We start from the raw sequence: 19,335 nt of genomic DNA on the forward strand, positions 1-19,335 counted from the left end.
TGGTACTTCTGAACTTTAGCCTTTGGGCGTTTGTGTTCAGTTGAGGATCTTTTCCCAAATCCTAGGCCAGATTTGGTTCCAGACTGCTGTCCCACTTTTAGGATCTCTTCCAAGGTGTCAGTTCCCTTATTCATCATTCTGATGGATTTTGTCATCTGGTTCAGCTTGGAGGTCAGCAGGGCTATTTCACCATTTAGTCCCTCTATGACAGACAGTTGCTTTTGTCTTTCATCTTCTAGTTCCTTGATGAGTTTCTTCTGCTTTTCTCCTTGTGCACGCACTTCTGCACTGGTGGAACACAACTTCTTATAGGCTGCAGCAAGTTCATCAAGGGACAGTTCATCTGCACTTGAGTCATCATCAGAGGCACAAACACTGGTTAGTGCAGTGACATGTTTGGCAGATTCTCCTTCAGATTCACTTTCAGAATCTCCTTCAGACCATGTGATAGCTAGCCCCTTATTTTGCAATTTGAGGTAAGTAGGGCATTTAGCTCTGACGTGTCCATACCCTTCACAACCATGACACTGGATTCCCTTGCCGTGGTTGAACTTCTCATCAGAAGTTGATCTTTTCTTAATGTCAGACGGGATGTTCTTGACATTAGGTCTACCTCTTTGATCAATCTTCTTCACGAACTTGTTGAACTGCCTTCCAAGCATGGCTAAGGCTTCTGATATACTTTCATCACCTCCAGTATATCCTGCTTCTGACTCCTCTTCAGTGTTGGATACAAAAGCTATGCTTTTGTTCTTCTTCTCAGCATGCTCACCTAAGCCCATTTCAAAGGTTTGGAGAGAACCAATGAGCTCATCCACCTTCATGTTGCAGATGTCCTGCGCCTCCTCTATGGCTGTGACCTTCATGGCAAACCTCTTAGGCAAGGACCTGAGAATCTTTCTCACAAGTTTCTCTTCAGCCATTTTCTCACCTAGTCCACCAGAGGTGTTTGTAATTTCAAGAATATTCATGTGAAAGTCATGAATAGTCTCATCCTCTTTCATCCTCAGATTTTCAAATTTGGTTGTTAACATCTGAAGTTTGGACATCTTCACCTTGGAAGTACCTTCATGAGTTACCTTGAGGGTATCCCAAACTTCCTTAGCTAGTTCACAGTGGTGTACCAGCCTGAAGATGTTCTTGCTGATTCCATTGAACAATGCATTCAAGGCCTTGGAATTTCCAAGAGCTAGTGCCTCTTGCTCCTTGTCCCACTCTTCTTCAGGAATCTGCACACTGACTCCATCTTCACCTGTCCTCATTGGATGTTCCCATCCTTTGTTGACAGCTCTCCAGACTTTGCTGTCTAGAGACCTTAAGAAGGCTATCATACGAGGCTTCCAGTCATCATAATTAGAGCCATCCAACATGGGTGGTCTGTTTGAGTGTCTTAAATCCTTGTCCATGGTACTAGAAAGTAACTTCCCTAGATCTCACCCAGAAATTCACAGGCAGGGTGCCTGCTCTGATACCAATTGAAATTCTAGTTATCAGACTTTGGATGTCACACTGGTTGTTATGACATCCAATTCTGCACAGACAGGGATTATGCAGAACTTAACAGTAAGTGCAGTAAATAACACAAGTAATTGTTCACCCAGTTCAGTCCAACATGACCTACGTCTGGGGGCTACCAAGCCAGGGAGGAAATCCACTATTAGTAGTATCAATTCAAAGCTAAACTCACCCGTTTACAACTTATCACTTAATCCCTACCCAATGCAATTTCAATCTTAACCTAAGATCAGAGTTCCTACTCACTCCCCCTCAATCACCTCAGTGATTACTATCTTTAAACAATATTAAAGACAAATTGAAGTCACACTTCAAACAACTCTTGATTGTGCTTCACAGCTTTAATCAAGATACACAGCACTCACGCTTAAAAGCTTTGAGTGACACAACACTTACAACTCAATGAACACCCTATGCCAAAGTTATCATCTACTTGATAATGACTTGGCTTACAAGATACGTCTAATACAAGACTCACAAAAATACAGCAGTGAAGTATGATGGACACACAAAATCTTCACGCCTCAAAATCCCTGAAACTGAATGAAGGAATGCCTTCCTTTTATATTGCAGTGTCCTGGGCTTTTGCACCTGTATTCTCCTGAATTTAAGGTCACTCAAGTTCCCATAAATTCAACATTTAGGTTACTAACAAATAGGCTATTTGTTAGGTTCATTGAATGTAGATTGGTTGTTGATTTCCTGGTTTTTCTCTAAGTTGTTGACTTCCTGAAGAATAGCCTGAGAAAAAGCTGAAACAGAAAACTGAACAACCTACAATATAGCATATGCTGTCAGGCATGAATGTCACGACATTCAGCTTGACATCAAGGTCCATATGCTGAGTCTGTTTTTCCAGAAAACAGACTGTACAATTTTTCTGACCTGTACATGATCAAAATGACCATACTACAGTAACAGCTTACATTAATAAATGTCAAAGTGTCCAACTTAACATTTACACATTTGGCCTTAAGTTAGTTCTGTTATTCTCTTGAGGAACAAACTAAGTTACATGCTGAAGTATAGCAGAACACCACTCTGTCTAATCTTCAGCAGCTGTTGTCAATGATGAATGTCATAACATCCAGTTTGACATTCAGTCAGTAGGCCTTATGCCAGGTCTGGTCTTTCCTTGACAACCAGACTGGATATAAATACTAAGTTCTAACAGAACACCTGCTGTTCTATTCCTTAGTATCTGTTGACAGGTATGAATGTCACAGCATCCAGTTTGACATTCAATAAAACCTGTGTTAGCTAGTCCTGCTGTAACTACAATGTAGTCACACCTATATGTCATGACATCAGTCAAGACATTAGTAACCATCTAGTGTTTTACCATATAATGCAGCCAATTTAAACACCTACAAACGGTATGTCAAACTCCAGAAGCTCTCAGCGCTATCTGAAGAAACCATCAGAACTCAAAAGAGATCAACATCAGAAGTTAGATAGCAAGATTCCAAGAAACATGAAGACTCTGATCATGGATTTCCTAATAAAGAAAAAGTAACGTTAACTTCAAATGAAGGCTTGGAAATGGACTTCCTAATACAGAAAGAGACGTTAACTCCAAATTCAAATGAAAAGGAACTATATTTGGAAAGTAGTTTTTCGAGGAGTAAAAGTTGTCTTGGCAAGAAGCTATATAAGTTATGGCATTAATTCAAATTATTGGCCATCAACTTCAACGACTACTTCACTCCTATATAAAGGACTGCAAATCAACATTGAGTGGACACAAGAATATACTGAAAACATCAACACACATAAAAACGTTTTATTCTCTCAATCTTCACAAAGCTTTTTCTTAGAACGTGAAACACCTTGTTCTTACTGTTGTAATATTTGCTTATCTTAGAAGCACTCTAGATTACATAAGTCTTTATCTTTGTTGTATTTCCTCAAGTGACTCTGCGCAGTCTGTATACTTGAGAGGACTAAGAGATCTTTCTCTTAGACGTTGTTTGTAATCAATCTTTCAAGATTAGTGGATTAAGTCCTTGTTGAAGGCGAAATCACCTTGGCCGGGTGGACTGGAGTAGCTTTGTGTTATAAGCGAACCAGTATAAATTCCTTGTGTGGTTTTTATTTTAAAAAGTGCTTATTTTCCAAAACAATTCAAACCCCCCCCCCCCCCTTCTTGTTTTTCTCACCTTCAATTGGTATCAGAGCTCCGGCTCTGTTATTGATTTTCTAATCAAACACTTAACAGTGTAGAGAGATCCAGAACGAGAAAAACTATGGCCCACACAAATGAAAAGGATAGTTACAATGCTAAGCCTCCTGTCTTTGATGGAGAGAAATTCGATTACTAGAAAGATAGAATTGAAAGTTTCTTTCTAGGCTATGATGCTGATCTCTGGGACATTGTCACAGATGGATACAAACCTCCTGTCACAGAGGATGGAGCTGAAGTTCCCAGAAGTAAGATGTCAGATGATCAGAAGCGAGTTTTCAAAAATCATCACAAGGCCAGAACCATACTCCTCAATGCTATATCTTACAACGATTATGAAAAGATCACCAACAGAGAAACAGCCAAAGACATACTTGACTCTCTGAGGATGACTCATGAAGGAAACTCTCAAGTCAAAGAGACAAAGGCTCTGGCGCTTATCCAGAAATATGAAGCCTTCAAAATGGAAGATGACGAAGCCATAGAGGTAATGTTCTCTAGATTCCAAACTCTTGTTGCGGGTCTCAAAGTTCTAGACAAAGGGTATACAACTGCAGACCACGTCAAAAAAATAGTCAGAAGCTTGCCAAAGAAGTGGAGACCCATGGTCACTGCTCTGAAGCTGTCTAAGGATCTGAACAATATCAGTCTTGAAGAGCTGGTCAGTTCTCTCAGAAGCCATGAGATAGAACTAGAGGAAGATGAACCTCAGAAGAAGAACAAGTCTGTAGCATTAAAGTCCAGATCTGAAAGACGCAAATCTGACAGAACCAAAGCCTTCCAGGCAGAAACTGAAGATGCTGATGACTCTGAACCAGAAGATTCTGATGATGAAGAAGAATTGTCCCTCCTGACCAGAAGAGTTAAACAACTATGGAAAAAGAGGAACAACAACTTCAGAAGACCAAGACCCAGAGGGGATCGATCAGAATCAACCTCAAAAGGTAAAACTAACAAAGATATTACTTGTTATGAATGTAAAGAAACAAGTCACTACAGGAATGAATGCCCCAAGCTAAAGAAAGACAATTCTAGAAAAGAAAGCTTCAAGAAAAATACGTTCAGGACAAAGAAAGGATTAATGGCTACCTGGGATGATAGTGAATCTGGCTCATCAGAATCTGACTCTGATGAACAGGCAAATGTGGCATTTATGGCTACCACATCCAGAAGCAGCTCAGATGAAGAATCTGAAGAGGTATTTTCTGAACTCTCTCGATCTGATCTAGAATCATGCTTGTCAGAAACTCTTAGCTCATATCAGAAATTAAAACAAAAGTTTAGAAATATAAAAGGCTGTCTTGAAGCAAAATTTGAAGAATGTGGCAAACTTGAGATGACAATTCTAAAACGAGAGGATGAAATCAGATCCTTAACATTACAAAGAGATGCAGCGAATAAAAAACGTTTAGAACTGGAAGAAGTGTTATCTCAAACTCCACAGACTTCAAATGCAATAATTTATAAATACGAAGAAGCCTTTCAAGAATTTCTGAAAAATGGGATAGGAAGGAGTGTCATGGCATCCATGATTTATGGAGTCAGTCAGAACAATAAAAAGGGAATTGGGTATGATTCTAAGGAAGATAAAATTTCTACTGGTGACCAACTTAAATCTCCGTTTTCATATCACTATACGCACACACAAGAACAAAAATTTGAAAATGCTAGAAAACCCAAAGTTATAAGAAACTCTGGGAAAACTAATCAAAGAGGACCCAAGAGATTCTGGGTACCAAAAGATAAGATTGTTTATGTTGCAGATATCCTATGCAGCAAAGTTCAGACACCAGTCATGGTACCTGGACTCTGGATGCTCGCGACACATGACGGGAAGAAAGTCTATGTTCCAAAGCCTGGAACTTAAAGATGTTGGATTCGTAGGCTTCGGAGGAGATCAGAAAGGAAGGATCAGAGGCTCCGGAACTATTGGTAATGGCACTCTTCCCTCTATATCTGATGTTCTTTACGTAGAAGGATTAATGCATAACTTGTTATCCATAAGTCAATTAAGTGATAACGGTTATGACGTGATCTTTAATCAAAAAACATGTAAAGCCATAAATCAAAACAATGGTTCAGTCCTATTCACAGGCAAGAGGAAAAACAACATTTATAAAATCAATCTTTCTGATTTAAAAGAACAAAATGTTAAATGTTTGATGACTGTTCACGAAGAGCAATGGGTGTGGCATAGACGCTTGGGCCACATTAGCATGAGGAAACTTTCTCAGCTAAATAAACTCGAGTTAGTCAGAGGCCTACCTAAACTAAAGTTTTCTTCAGATGCTCTATGTGAGGCATGTCAGAAAGGAAAATTTTCAAAAACGTCTTTCAAAAAGAAAAATGTTGTTTCTACCTCTAAGCCTCTGGAACTTCTCCACATTGACTTATTTGGTCCTGTGAAAACAGCATCAGTCAATGGAAAGAAGTATGGACTAGTCATTGTTGATGATTACAGCCGTTGGACATGGGTGAAATTCCTAAAGCACAAGAGTGAGTCTCACTCTGTATTCACTAGATTCTGCTCCAAAGTGCAAAAAGAATTTGACTCTAAAATTATTAGAGTCAGAAGTGATCATGGTGGGGAATTTGAAAACAAAGATTTTGAGGAATTATTTGACTCTAATGGAATATCCCATGATTTCTCCTGCCCTAGAACTCCACAACAAAATGGAGTTGTAGAGAGGAAGAATAGGACACTCCAAGAGATGGCCAGAACCATGATCAATGAAACTAATGTGGCAAAGCACTTTTGGGCAGAAGCTGTAAATACAGCGTGTTACATTCAGAATAGAATCTCTATAAGACCTATTCTGGAAAAGACTCCCTATGAACTGTGTAAAGGAAGAAAACCAAACATTTCATATTTTCATCCTTTTGGATGTTCTTGCTTTATCTTAAACACTAAAGAACATCTGAACAAGTTCGATTCCAAAGCACAGAAAGGTATTATGTTAGGATACTCAGAACGCTCTAAAGGCTACAAAGTATACAACACAGAAACCAAAATTGTGGAAGAATCAATTCATGTCAGATTTGATGATAAGCTTGACCCTGAAAAGTCAAAGCTAGTTGAAAATTTTGCAGATTTCTGAGTTAGAAATCTCCAGGAACCAATCCTTTGGTATTCCTGAAGATCAGATACATCAAAACACGTGGAGCACTTAGCGTCTAACTTTGGAACTTCTAGACAGCTGTCCAGAAGAAATTCAAAGGCCAGACGATTGAGATCTCCTCGAGCAGTGTGCATACTGTTGGGATTAGACATTCATTAATGAGCCTTAATCATTTTTCCCCAAGCGAGCTTTATTTCTGACGACTTCTCCTTTCTCATTCAGCTTGTTTCTGAATACCCATCTGGTTCCAATAACGTGAGTGCCTCTGGGCTTTGGAACAAGATCCCAGACATCGTTCTTTGTGAATTGATCTAATTCTTCTTGCATGGCTGAAACCCAGTCGTTATCTTGAAGTGCTTCATCACAGGACGTAGGCTCAATCAGAGACACTAGTCCCAGAGGAGTATCTTCAGAGGTCCTGAAGGTAGATCTGGTTCTGACAGGTTCGTCCTTGTTTCCCAGAATCAAATCTTCAGATACGTTGGTACGACTTTTAACTTTCTTTGGGATTTCTGGGGATTTAATTTCTTCAGAGTTCTGAGTGACAGTTGCTTCTGGAGTTTTATCAGATCCTGCAAGAGTGATTTCTAAATCTGCAAAATTTTCAACTAGCTTTGACTTTTCAGGGTCAAGCTTATCATCAAATCTGACATGAATTGATTCTTCCACAATTTTGGTTTCTGTGTTGTATACTCTGTAGCCTTTAGAGCGTTCTGAGTATCCTAACATAATACCTTTCTGTGCTTTGGAATCGAACTTGTTCAGATGTTCTTTAGTGTTTAAGATAAAGCAAGAACATCCAAAAGGATGAAAATATGAAATGTTTGGTTTTCTTCCTTTACACAGTTCATAGGGAGTCTTTTCCAGAATAGGTCTTATAGAGATTCTATTCTGAATGTAACACGATGTATTTACAGCTTCTGCCCAAAAGTGCTTTGCCACATTAGTTTCATTGATCATGGTTCTGGCCATCTCTTGGAGTGTCCTATTCTTCCTCTCTACAACTCCATTTTGTTGTGGAGTTCTAGGGCAGGAGAAATCATGGGATATTCCATTAGAGTCAAATAATTCCTCAAAATCTTTGTTTTCAAATTCCCCACCATGATCACTTCTGACTCTAATAATTTTAGAGTCAAATTCTTTTTGCACTTTGGAGCAGAAACTAGTGAATACAGAGTGAGACTCACTCTTGTGCTTTAGGAATTTCACCCATGTCCAGCGGCTGTAATCATCAACAATGACTAGTCCATACTTCTTTCCATTGACTGATGTTGTTTTCACAGGACCAAATAAGTCAATGTGGAGAAGTTCCAGAGGCTTAGAGGTAGAAACAACATTTTTCTTTTTGAAAGACGTTTTTGAAAATTTTCCTTTCTGACATGCCTCACATAGAGCATCTGAAGAAAACTTTAGTTTAGGTAGGCCTCTGACTAACTCGAGTTTATTTAGCTGAGAAAGTTTCCTCATGCTAATGTGGCCCAAGCGTCTATGCCACACTCATTGCTCTTCGTGAACAGTCATCAAACATTTAACATTTTGTTCTTTTAAATCAGAAAGATTGATTTTATAAATGTTGTTTTTCCTCTTGTCTGTGAATAGGACTGAACCATTGTTTTGATTTATGGCTTTACATGTTTTTTGATTAAAGATCACGTCATAACCGTTATCACTTAATTGACTTATGGATAACAAGTTATGCATTAATCCTTCTACGTAAAGAACATCAGATATAGAGGGAAGAGTGCCATTACCAATAGTTCCGGAGCCTCTGATCCTTCCTTTCTGATCTCCTCCGAAGCCTACGAATCCAGCATCTTTAAGTTCCAGGCTTTGGAACATAGACTTTCTTCCCGTCATGTGTCGCGAGCATCCAGAGTCCAGGTACCATGACTGGTGTCTGAACTTTGCTGCATAGGATATCTGCAACATAAACAATCTTATCTTTTGGTACCCAGAATCTCTTGGGTCCTCTTTGATTAGTTTTCCCAGAGTTTCTTATAACTTTGGGTTTTCTAGCATTTTCAAATTTTTGTTCTTGTGTGTGCGTATAGTGATATGAAAACGGAGATTTAAGTTGGTCACCAGTAGAAATTTTATCTTCCTTAGAATCATACCCAATTCCCTTTTTATTGTTCTGACTGACTCCATAAATCATGGATGCCATGACACTCCTTCCTATCCCATTTTTCAGAAATTCTTGAAAGGCTTCTTCGTATTTATAAATTATTGCATTTGAAGTCTGTGGAGTTTGAGATAACACTTCTTCCAGTTCTAAACGTTTTTTATTCGCTGCATCTCTTTGTAATGTTAAGGATCTGATTTCATCCTCTCGTTTTAGAATTGTCATCTCAAGTTTGCCACATTCTTCAAATTTTGCTTCAAGACAGCCTTTTATATTTCTAAACTTTTGTTTTAATTTCTGATATGAGCTAAGAGTTTCTGACAAGCATGATTCTAGATCAGATCGAGAGAGTTCAGAAAATACCTCTTCAGATTCTTCATCTGAGCTGCTTCTGGATGTGGTAGCCATAAATGCCACATTTGCCTGTTCATCAGAGTCAGATTCTGATGAGCCAGATTCACTATCATCCCAGGTAGCCATTAATCCTTTCTTTGTCCTGAACGTATTTTTCTTGAAGCTTTCTTTTCTAGAATTGTCTTTCTTTAGCTTGGGGCATTCATTCCTGTAGTGACTTGTTTCTTTACATTCATAACAAATAATATCTTTGTTAGTTTTACCTTTTGAGGTTGATTCTGATCGATCCCCTCTGGGTCTTGGTCTTCTGAAGTTGTTGTTCCTCTTTTTTTCCAGAGTTGTTTAACTCTTCTGGTCAGGAGGGACAATTCTTCTTCATCATCAGAATCTTCTGGTTCAGAGTCATCAGCATCTTCAGTTTCTGCCTGGAAGGCTTTGGTTCTGTCAGATTTGCGTCTTTCAGATCTGGACTTTAATGCTACAAACTTGTTCTTCTTCTGAGGTTCATCTTCCTCTAGTTCTATCTCATGGCTTCTGAGAGAACTGACCAGCTCTTCAAGACTGATATTGTTCAGATCCTTAGACAGCTTCAGAGCAGTGACCATGGGTCTCCACTTCTTTGGCAAGCTTCTGACTATTTTTTTGACGTGGTCTGCAGTTGTATACCCTTTGTCTAGAACTTTGAGACCTGCAACAAGAGTTTGGAATCTAGAGAACATTACCTCTATGGCTTCGTCATCTTCCATTTTGAAGGCTTCATATTTCTGGATAAGCGCCAGAGCCTTTGTCTCTTTGACTTGAGAGTTTCCTTCATGAGTCATCCTCAGAGAGTCATGTATGTCTTTGGCTGTTTCTCTGTTGGTGATCTTTTCATAATCGTTGTAAGATATAGCATTGAGGAGTATGGTTCTGGCCTTGTGATGATTTTTGAAAACTCGCTTCTGATCATCTGACATCTTACTTCTGGGAACTTCAGCTCCATCCTCTGTGACAGGAGGTTTGTATCCATCTGTGACAATGTCCCATAGATCAGCATCATAGCCTAGAAAGAAACTTTCAATTCTATCTTTCCAGTAATCGAATTTCTCTCCATCAAAGACAGAAGGCTAAGCATTGTAACTATCCTTTTCATTTGTGTGGGCCATAGTTTTTCTCGTTCTGGATCTCTCTACACTGTTAAGTGTTTGATTAGAAAATCAATAACAGAGCCGGAGCTCTGATACCAATTGAAGGTGAGAAAAACAAGAAGGGGGGGGGGGGGTTGAATTGTTTTGGAAAATAAGCACTTTTTAAAATAAAAACCACACAAGGAATTTATACTGGTTCGCTTATAACACAAAGCTACTCCAGTCCACCCGGCCAAGGTGATTTCGCCTTCAACAAGGACTTAATCCACTAATCTTGAAAGATTGATTACAAACAACGTCTAAGAGAAAGATCTCTTAGTCCTCTCAAGTATACAGACTGCGCAGAGTCACTTGAGGAAATACAACAAAGATAAAGACTTATGTAATCTATAGTGCTTCTAAGATAAGCAAATATTACAACAGTAAGAACAAGGTGTTTCACGTTCTAAGCAAAAGCTTTGTGAAGATTGAGAGAATAAAACGTTTTTATGTGTGTTGATGTTTTCAGTATATTCTTGTGTCCACTCAATGTTGATTTGCAGTCCTTTATATAGGAGTGAAGTAGTCGTTGAAGTTGATGGCCAATAATTTGAATTAATGCCATAACTTATATAGCTTCTTGCCAAGACAACTTTTACTCCTCGAAAAACTACTTTCCAAATATAGTTCCTTTTCATTTGAATTTGGAGTTAACGTCTCTTTCTGTATTAGGAAGTCCATTTCCAAGCCTCTATTTGAAGTTAACGTTACTCTTTCTTTATTCGGAAATCCATGATCAGAGTCTTCATGTTTCTTGGAATCTTGCTATCTAACTTCTGATGTTGATCTCTTTTGAGTTCTGATGGTTTCTTCAGATAGCGCTGAGAGCTTCTGGAGTTTGACATACCGTTGTTCAGAGTCAGAACTTCTAGAGCGTACTTCTTGTTCAGATGCTTCTGATATTTTGCTGTTTTGCTCAGAGTTAGACTTTCTTGAACGTGTTTCTACTTCAGATGCTTCTAGTCTTCTGATAATTTGTATCTGATATGATTCTATATCTGATGACGTCATCAGATCTCTTCCTTCCTTCCTTAGAACCCTGCACACTTAGAAACGTTTCGTTAGGGTGCCATTTTTGGTTTCACCTTTTGTTATCATCAAAATCATGGAATCTGTTGTAGAACAATTTTTGTTCTTACAGGAATGTCTTGATGTGGGGGTGATGTTGTTTGTTGGGTTGAAGATGCTACACGTTAACGGGGATCATTCAAAAATTGTGTTGGAGCAACGTGCATAAAGAGAATTGATAAAAACCAATTCAGGCATTCTCTACCCGACTTAGACTCACCAATTACCGAGTTTCCTTGTAACACAAAATGTCTTCTTCTTTTCTATTCTTTTAACTCTTCTTTGTTTAAATCTTACCAATGTGTGTCCCAAGCTTGGACCATACTTATGTTATGGTGTTCACTTAGACATCTTGGCTGAGACTGTATTTGTTGTTCAAATCCAAATTGGAGTTTGACTCGATCCGTCTGATGCATCTCAACGGTAAAGAAACATATCATATATGTTGTTGAGCAGAGGATGATGGTGGGCCCCAAATGTGGATGTGTATGTGGGGGGAATGTCTTGATGTGGGGGTGATGTTGTTTGTTGGGTTGAAGATGCTACACGTTAACGGGGATCATTCAAAAATTGTGTTGGAGCAACGTGCATAAAAAGAATTGATAAAAACCAATTCAGGCATTCTCTACCCGACTTAGACTCACCAATTATCGAGTTTCCTTGTAACACCAAATCCCTTCTTCTTTTCCATTCTTTTAACTCTTCTTTGTTTAAATCTTGCCAATGTGTGTCCCAAGCTTGGACCATACTTATGTTATGGTGTTCACTTAGACATCTTGGCTGAGACTGTATTTGTTGTTCAAATCCAAATTGGAGTTTGACTCGATCCGTCTGATGCATCTCAACGGTAAAGAAACATATCATATATGTTGTTGAGCAGAGGATGATGGTGGGCCCCAAATGTGGATGTGTATGTGGGGGGAATGTCTTGATGTGGGGGTGATGTTGTTTGTTGGGTTGAAGATGCTACACGTTAACGGGGATCATTCAAAAATTGTGTTGGAGCAACGTGCATAAAAAGAATTGATAAAAACCAATTCAGGCATTCTCTACCCGACTTAGACTCACCAATTACCGAGTTTCCTTGTAACACCAAATGTCTTCTTCTTTTCCATTCTTTTAACTCTTCTTTGTTTAAATCTTGCCAATGTGTGTCCCAAGCTTGGACCATACTTATGTTATGGTGTTCACTTAGACATCTTGGCTGAGACTGTATTTGTTGTTCAAATCCAAATTGGAGTTTGACTCGATCCGTCTGATGCATCTCAACGGTAAAGAAACATATCATATATGTTGTTGAGCTGAGGATGATGGTGGGCCCCAAATGTGGATGTGTATGTGGGGGGAATGTCTTGATGTGGGGGTGATGTTGTTTGTTGGGTTGAAGATGCTACACGTTAACGGGGATCATTCAAAAATTGTGTTGGAGCAACGTGCATAAAAAGAATTGATAAAAACCAATTCAGGCATTCTCTACCCGACTTAGACTCACCAATTACCGAGTTTCCTTGTAACACCAAATGTCTTCTTCTTTTCCATTCTTTTAACTCTTCTTTGTTTAAATCTTGCCAATGTGTGTCCCAAGCTTGGACCATACTTATGTTATGGTGTTCACTTAGACATCTTGGCTGAGACTGTATTTGTTGTTCAAATCCAAATTGGAGTTTGACTCGATCCGTCTGATGCATCTCAACGGTAAAGAAACATATCATATATGTTGTTGAGCTGAGGATGATGGTGGGCCCCAAATGTGGATGTGTATGTGGGGGGAATGTCTTGATGTGGGGGTGATGTTGTTTGTTGGGTTGAAGATGCTACACGTTAACGGGGATCATTCAAAAATTGTGTTGGAGCAACGTGCATAAAAAGAATTGATAAAAACCAATTCAGGCATTCTCTACCCGACTTAGACTCACCAATTACCGAGTTTCCTTGTAACACCAAATGTCTTCTTCTTTTCCATTCCTTTAACTCTTCTTTGTTTAAATCTTGCCAATGTGTGTCCCAAGCTTGGACCATAGTTATGTTATGGTGTTCACTTAGACATCTTGGCTGAGACTGTATTTGTTGTTCAAATCCAAATTGGAGTTTGACTCGATCCGTCTGATGCATCTCAACGGTAAAGAAACATATCATATATGTTGTTGAGCTGAGGATGATGGTGGGCCCCAAATGTGGATGTGTATGTGGGGGGAATGTCTTGATGTGGGGGTGATGTTGTTTGTTGGGTTGAAGATGCTACACGTTAACGGGGATCATTCAAAAATTGTGTTGGAGCAACGTGCATAAAAAGAATTGATAAAAACCAATTCAGGCATTCTCTACCCGACTTAGACTCACCAATTACCGAGTTTCCTTGTAACACCAAATGTCTTCTTCTTTTCCATTCTTTTAACTCTTCTTTGTTTAAATCTTGCCAATGTGTGTCCCAAGCTTGGACCATAGTTATGTTATGGTGTTCACTTAGACATCTTGGCTGAGACTGTATTTGTTGTTCAAATCCAAATTGGAGTTTGACTCGATCCGTCTGATGCATCTCAACGGTAAAGAAACATATCATATATGTTGTTGAGTTGAGGATGATGGTGGGCCCCAAATGTGGATGTGTATGTCGGGGAATGTCTTGATGTGGGGGTGATGTTGGTTGTTGGGTTGAAGATGCTACACGTTAACGGGGATCATTCAAAAATTGTGTTGGAGCAACGTGCATAAAAAGAATTGATAAAAACCAATTCAGGCATTCTCTACCCGGCTTAGACTCACCAATTACCGAGTTTCCTTGTAACACCAAATGCCTTCTTCTTTTCCATTGTTTTAACTCTTCTTTGTTTAAATCTTGTCAATGTGTGTCCCAAGCTTGGACCATAGTTATGTTATGGTGTTCACTTAGACATCTTGGCTGAGACTGTATTTGTTGTTCAAATCCAAATTGGAGTTTGACTCGATCCGTCTGATGCATCTCAACGGTAAAGAAACATATCATATATGTTGTTGAGCAGAGGATGATGGTGGGCCCCAAATGTGGATGTGTATGTGGGGGGAATGTCTTGATGTGGGGGTGATGTTGTTTGTTGGGTTGAAGATGCTACACGTTAACGGGGATCATTCAAAAATTGTGTTGGAGCAACGTGCATAAAAAGAATTGATAAAAACCAATTCAGGCATTCTCTACCCGACTTAGACTCACCAATTACCGAGTTTCCTTGTAACACCAAATGTCTTCTTCTTTTCCATTCTTTTAACTCTTCTTTGTTTAAATCTTGCCAATGTGTGTCCCAAGCTTGGACCATACTTATGTTATGGTGTTCACTTAGACATCTTGGCTGAGACTGTATTTGTTGTTCAAATCCAAATTGGAGTTTGACTCGATCCGTCTGATGCATCTCAACGGTAAAGAAACATATCATATATGTTGTTGAGCTGAGGATGATGGTGGGCCCCAAATGTGGATGTGTATGTGGGGGGAATGTCTTGATGTGGGGGTGATGTTGTTTGTTGGGTTGAAGATGCTACACGTTAACGGGGATCATTCAAAAATTGTGTTGGAGCAACGTGCATAAAAAGAATTGATAAAAACCAATTCAGGCATTCTCTACCCGACTTAGACTCACCAATTACCGAGTTTCCTTGTAACACCAAATGTCTTCTTCTTTTCCATTCTTTTAACTCTTCTTTGTTTAAATCTTGCCAATGTGTGTCCCTAGCTTGGACCATAGTTATGTTATGGTGTTCACTTAGACATCTTGGCTGAGACTGTATTTGTTGTTCAAATCCAAATTGGAGTTTGACTCGATCCGTCTGATGCATCTCAACGGTAAAGAAACATATCATATATGTTGTTGAGCTGAGGATGATGGTGGGCCCCAAATGTGGATGTGTATGTGGGGGGAATGTCTTGATGTGGGGGTGATGTTGTTTGTTAGGTTGAAGATGCTACACGTTAACAGGGATCATTCAAAAATTGTGTTGGAGCAACGTGCATAAAAAGAATTGATAAAAACCAATTCAGGCATTCTCTACCTGACTTAGACTCACCAATTACCGAGTTTCCTTGTAACACCAAATGTCTTCTTCTTTTCCATTCTTTTAACTCTTCTTTGTTTAAATCTTGCCAATGTGTGTCCCAAGCTTGGACCATACTTATGTTATGGTGTTCACTTAGACATCTTGGCTGAGACTGTATTTGTTGTTCAAATCCAAATTGGAGTTTGACTCGATCCGTCTGATGCATCTCAACGGTAAAGAAACATATCATATATGTTGTTGAGCTGAGGATGATGGTGGGCCCCAAATGTGGATGTGTATGTGGGGGGAATGTCTTGATGTGGGGGTGATGTTGTTTGTTGGGTTGAAGATGCTACACGTTAACGGGGATCATTCAAAAATTGTGTTGGAGCAACGTGCATAAAAAGAATTGATAAAAACACATTCAGGCATTCTCTACCCGACTTAGACTCACCAATTACCGAGTTTCCTTGTAACACCAAATGTCTTCTTCTTTTCCATTCCTTTAACTCTTCTTTGTTTAAATCTTGCCAATGTGTGTCCCAAGCTTGGACCATAGTTATGTTATGGTGTTCACTTAGACATCTTGGCTGAGACTGTATTTGTTGTTCAAATCCAAATTGGAGTTTGACTCGATCCGTCTGATGCATCTCAACGGTAAAGAAACATATCATATATGTTGTTGAGCTGAGGATGATGGTGGGCCCCAAATGTGGATGTGTATGTGGGGGAATGTCTTGATGTGGGGGTGGGGGTGATGTTGTTTGTTGGGTTGAAGATGCTACACGTTAACGGGGATCATTCAAAAATTGTGTTGGAGCAACGTGCATAAAAAGAATTGATAAAAACCAATTCAGGCATTCTCTACCCGACTTAGACTCACCAATTACCGAGTTTCCTTGTAACACCAAATGTCTTCTTCTTTTCCATTCTTTTAACTCTTCTTTGTTTAAATCTTGCCAATGTGTGTCCCAAGCTTGGACCATAGTTATGTTATGGTGTTCACTTAGACATCTTGGCTGAGACTGTATTTGTTGTTCAAATCCAAATTGGAGTTTGACTCGATCCGTCTGATGCATCTCAACGGTAAAGAAACATATCATATATGTTGTTGAGTTGAGGATGATGGTGGGCCCCAAATGTGGATGTGTATGTCGGGGAATGTCTTGATGTGGGGGTGATGTTGGTTGTTGGGTTGAAGATGCTACACGTTAACGGGGATCATTCAAAAATTGTGTTGGAGCAACGTGCATAAAAAGAATTGATAAAAACCAATTCAGGCATTCTCTACCCGGCTTAGACTCACCAATTACCGAGTTTCCTTGTAACACCAAATGCCTTCTTCTTTTCCATTGTTTTAACTCTTCTTTGTTTAAATCTTGTCAATGTGTGTCCCAAGCTTGGACCATAGTTATGTTATGGTGTTCACTTAGACATCTTGGCTGAGACTGTATTTGTTGTTCAAATCCAAATTGGAGTTTGACTCGATCCGTCTGATGCATCTCAACGGTAAAGAAACATATCATATATGTTGTTGAGCTGAGGATGATGGGGGGCCCCAAATGTGGATGTGTATGTGGGGGAATGTCTTGATGTGGGGGTGATGTTGTTTGTTGGGTTGAAGATGCTACACGTTAACGGGGATCATTCAAAAATTGTGTTGGAGCAACGTGCATAAAAAGAATTGATAAAAACCAATTCAGGCATTCTCTACCCGACTTAGACTCACCAATTACCGAGTTTCCTTGTAACACCAAATGTCTTCTTCTTTTCCATTCTTTTAACTCTTCTTTGTTTAAATCTTGCCAATGTGTGTCCCAAGCTTGGACCATAGTTATGTTATGGTGTTCACTTAGACATCTTGGCTGAGACTGTATTTGTTGTTCAAATCCAAATTGGAGTTTGACTCGATCCGTCTGATGCATCTCAACGGTAAAGAAACATATCATATATGTTGTTGAGCTGAGGATGATGGTGGGCCCCAAATGTTGATGTGTATGTGGGGGGAATGTCTTGATGTGGGGGTGATGTTGTTTGTTGGGTTGAAGATGCTACACGTTAACGGGGATCATTCAAAAATTGTGTTGGAGCAACGTGCATAAAAAGAATTGATAAAAACCAATTCAGGCATTCTCTACCCGACTTAGACTCACCAATTACCGAGTTTCCTTGTAACACCAAATGTCTTCTTCTTTTCCATTCTTTTAACTCTTCTTTGTTTAAATCTTGCCAATGTGTGTCCCAAGCTTGGACCATAGTTATGTTATGGTGTTCACTTAGACATCTTGGCTGAGACTGTATTTGTTGTTCAAATCCAAATTGGAGTTTGACTCGATCCGTCTGATGAATCTCAACGGTAAAGAAACATATCATATATGTTGTTGAGCAGAGGATGATGGTGGGCCCCAAATGTGGATGTGTATGTCGGGGAATGTCTTGATGTGGGGGTGATGTTGGTTGTTGGGTTGAAGATGCTACACGTTAACGGGGATCATTCGAAAATTGTGTTGGAGCAACGTGCATAAAAAGAATTGATAAAAACCAATTCAGGCATTCTCTACCCGGCTTAGACTCACCAATTACCGAGTTTCCTTGTAACACCAAATGCCTTCTTCTTTTCCATTGTTTTAACTCTTCTTTGTTTAAATCTTGTCAATGTGTGTCCCAAGCTTGGACCATAGTTATGTTATGGTGTTCACTAGACATCTTGGCTGAGACTGTATTTGTTGTTCAAATCCAAATTGGAGTTTGACTCGATCCGTCTGATGCATCTCAACGGCTTAAACCCAAAAGGAAAATTTCCACAAGTTCGACATTAACACCTTTGGAATGTATATACAAAATGCTTAACATCAACAAAAAAATGCAGAAAATAAATAAATAAAAAATGATGTTATCCTTATCATCTCTGATTTTCATTCCATTCATCGCCTCAGACAACTTTTCAACACCAAGTGAACTTGCACCCTCAGAATATTTAACATGTTGCATTCATATCTCATGCATGAAAAACTGCACAACCTTAATCACCTTAACAAAATAATCCTTAACCTAAGCTTAGAGCAAACTGTAACATAATTTTAGCATGAGATTTTACATCAGAAAATGGAAAATTATGTTGTTTCTTGGTACTGATATCATTGTTTATTAAGATGGTTCTCAACTAAATCTATGTAAAACTGGTAATTAATCAAATTTCAGTTTCAACTGAACTGGTTTGGTTTAATCCATGACTTTCTTAGGTTTGGTACCAAGTTTAGCTTCAATCATCTCAATCATGTTCACAAAAGACATGTTAATGAACATGAATGCTAGAGAGTGATTGGCCTCATCCTCGTTAAGAACTTTCCATGCAATTGCTTGCTCATAAGAAACTGGCCTATTCATGCTTGATACACATTTCCATGCTGGTAAAAGATGATAACACTTCATCCTTTAATTAAGCCTACAATTACTTTTTTCTATTCATAAAATTGTGGAACAATGTATTTCCAGGGCCAGAAATAGAACTACCTCAGGTCCTATTTACATTTACAAAAAACAAATGACTAATTCACTAAGACCAATGAAAAGCATTTTTAACCACTAAGATCAAAGGAAGTTCTAACTTATTTCAAAATACACATAGTAAAGCTTATATTCACTTGCATTGGAAATGACAACATTAGGCTCATTCAAGATTAATATATTGACTTGCATTGGAAATGACAACAAAAGAAAGATACTAGTACTGTATAAAAAAAACTTGGCAATTACTGCATTTAAAAGTGAGTCTATGTTTCTTATAGTTAGTACAAAGAAATA

This window comes from Lathyrus oleraceus, chromosome 5 (genome assembly GCF_024323335.1).
Source record: "Lathyrus oleraceus cultivar Zhongwan6 chromosome 5, CAAS_Psat_ZW6_1.0, whole genome shotgun sequence".
Classification (NCBI taxonomy): Eukaryota; Viridiplantae; Streptophyta; class Magnoliopsida; order Fabales; family Fabaceae; genus Lathyrus; species Lathyrus oleraceus.